This window comes from Gavialis gangeticus, unplaced genomic scaffold (genome assembly GCF_001723915.1).
Source record: "Gavialis gangeticus isolate Ggan-Ray unplaced genomic scaffold, GavGan_comp1, whole genome shotgun sequence".
Classification (NCBI taxonomy): domain Eukaryota; kingdom Metazoa; phylum Chordata; order Crocodylia; family Gavialidae; genus Gavialis; species Gavialis gangeticus.
Window position 1 is genome coordinate 11,590,227 of NW_017728996.1, and position 2,999 is coordinate 11,593,225.

The 2,999-nt window shown below is 43.0% G+C and overlaps 1 long non-coding RNA gene across 7 annotated transcripts in view; it reads left to right on the forward strand.

The window, feature by feature from the left end:
• Positions 1–2,999, forward strand: part of LOC109288481 — a 61,852-nt gene that overhangs the window by 26,843 nt on the left and 32,010 nt on the right. For all 7 annotated transcript variants that reach the window (XR_002095149.1, XR_002095151.1, XR_002095153.1 and 4 more), the window contains one exon: positions 1,428–1,545. This is a non-coding gene — a long non-coding RNA (uncharacterized LOC109288481). The remainder of the gene's footprint in view (positions 1–1,427; positions 1,546–2,999) is intronic.

Genomic DNA, 2,999 nt, shown 5'->3' on the forward strand with positions numbered 1-2,999 from the left:
TTGGGGGGGGGTGGGGGGGGGGGGGGGGTTGTTTCTGAATGTGGGGTTTGTGTCAAGGTCAGAGTCATTTGGGATCATTTGTGTTCATACATACTAAGGAAGAGGGGGGAGCTTTTCTAAGGTACAACAGGCAATTAGGTGTTCAACTTTTCTTTGAAAGTTAGTTGTAGCTGGGTACCCGAATCACCGACCTGATGTGGTTTCTCTTAAGCCCCTGTGAAATGACAGGTCCAGGACTATCCAAACCAAGAGGCACAGGGGAAACTGAAGATGTTGGCGCTGCACGCAGCAGTCTTTCACATCCCAGTTAAATTATTTGGCTCTTCCTTCCCTTTTTCTTCTAATATTAGCACAAACTATTAGCCCTTACGAATAATTACAACAGCATTTCTGTTAATGAAAGCCCCAAGCCAGTAACTCATTTTCCTGTTTCTCCGTTCAGCCTAACTCTAGGCATGCCATTCTAAGCTGTTCCTGTGCCAAAAGTTGGGGTTTGAAGGCTCATTTTGTAGCCCTGTAACCAACAGGGAAACAGATACTTCTTATGGGATGAGGGTGTAAATCCGTGGTGCCTCTCTTGTCATGTTGTCACCCACTTATACAAAGTTTTCATGCATCTTTATGTGTACAATGCAGAAATTCCAGAAAGCAGGCTCAGTTAGAGAAGGAGGGGACATTGGACAAGGCTCTCTATATATTTCATGTGGGCCTTTGAAAGAGCTGGCAGCTGGATCTTTATGTTAACACACCACCAGCCTATCGAAGGAATGTCTAGGACTTAGGTGAACTTCTGCTCATGAGGCCTCTTTGAAGTCAATGGGGTGGATCCCTGGCCTGAAATAAGCTCCCTGTTGCACCGCTTCAGTAGAAGTCCAGGGATCAGCTGCCTTAAAGGGCCCTGGAAAATTCCCTCGGTACAGGAGAAATCTTCTGTATCATGAAGCTAGCAAGGCCCTCTTTACGCTAGGCTAGCAATCATAGAGGACTAACAGGCATGGAGGGAGGCCAGAGGCTTCTGGGTCAGATGAAGAACCATGGAAGCTGCTGCTGCACCTTGTTCAATCCCTACTCAGCACAGAGGACCTGGGGTGGCAGAAAGATGTCTTTAGCCACCTTTGCCTTTTTTCTCAACTGTACTTTTATATAACTCTGTGAAGCTGGGAATGAAATCCAGTGCACCTGTACAACTAAACTAAGGCACAATTTCCTTCACTGAGTGGATTTATCATGGGTCTCTGTAGGGTTCAGTACATACCAAGTTTGACTCCAAGTTCCTGTAAGGATGAATCCTTTGTACAAGCTAAAATGAACAGGCATGATACTAGAGAAGAACAAGATACTTTAGATTTAAAAAAACATCTATTTGACCTTTCATCCAGCTCCAGAACCAAACTCAGTCTGATCCTTTTCTGTCCTTTTTTTTCTAGATGCAGAAAGCAACAGCACGATATTGTGCCATAATGAATCCTTCATCATGATTGAAAAAGTGCAACAGGGAAACATGTTTAATAGGCTGAAAAATAAAGAAAGACCAGCTAATGGAAGGTGAGTGGATGATAGTTTCCACTGAGCGTTAATGGATGTGTGTGTGTGCATGGTGATAAACTCTTGTGGTCAGAGACTGATGGAATAAAGCTGAAATAAGTCACCAGATAAATGTTCTCAGTGACAATCTTTGCGGAGCATGCTACTTCCCCAAAGCAACACTGGCATTACATGCACTCCCCTCTGAGTGGGATACGCTGTTTCCTCAGGTCTTCAAGTAACTGTGCCTATGAAGTCAACACATACATGTCACAGGATGTCAGAGCAAATAATGGGATCCTTTGCACATATATATTATAATGAACTCCCCCTCCCACACAAGCTGAGTTATAGATGGGCATGGCTTGAAAATGAAGCCAGAAGAACGGGAATTGGATTTCGATAATTTTGGACATTGTGGCCTGCATCAGAGGCCACTGCTGCTATGTCGTTGTACTGGATATGTTAAAAGTTTGCTGTTTTTTCTATTATTGTGTTGTGTTATATCCCCGGCGCTCTGTTTTGTATAGTGTAGTCTAAAAGTTTAAATATGGATAAAGAAGCCTAGAATTAAAAAAAAAAATCCTTGTTGGCTATTACTGGTGAACACCAGACCCTTATCTGGAGTAAATAGATGCAGTTCCAATAGCATCAAATGGCATCATGCTACTTTATGCCAGTTAAAGCTCCAGTCCTGGTCTTGCTGCTTGTACTCAGGCAGAACACTGCACTAACCATGCTAGAGTAAGACCAGCAGGATTGGGTCGTGAGCGAGTGTCTGAGTTGCAAGGCACATGAATGCCTGCCAAGGGAGCTCAGCCATGCTCAGAAGTATGTAAAGTGTTGGAGCTAAAAAGTGTCAAAGTAGCATTTGTGACCAATTACCCGAGATGAAGAGGGCAGAGTTATGTTTACACGTAGTAATGGGCAGCAATTCCAGTTCACAAGCTTGCACTGGATTTCCTTCCAGCCCTGGCACTCATGTGCATATTTCCACTCGCTTGCACAGAGCAGGGGGAAAAAACCCCAGGACTAACAACTTGCAAATACAAACAAGCAAACATATGACAACAACAACAAATGAGGGAAGGAAACTGCCATGTAGCAGCCGGGTAATTAAACATATACTGCGATATGCAAAAAAGATCATGGATCATTGTATCAGTAAAATAGCTTTATCAGCTGGGCTGAAAAATTATGCATGATGTGTCTGGATTGTTATTTTTCTCCCACCTGTGAAGCCCTGAGAAATTATCTATGCAAAAGACCAAGAAGTGAAAGCTGCCTCTGCCATCTTCTGTTTAATTAACACAGGTATACAGATTTAATACCATTTATCATGATATTATGGATTAAACAGTAACTAACGGTTGACAATGACAATGTTATCATGAGAGCTGCAAAGAATGGCTAGAATTTGATTGTGGCAGCTATTACCATTGTGGGCAAGCACAAGCTTGTTGAAGTTTTGGCTG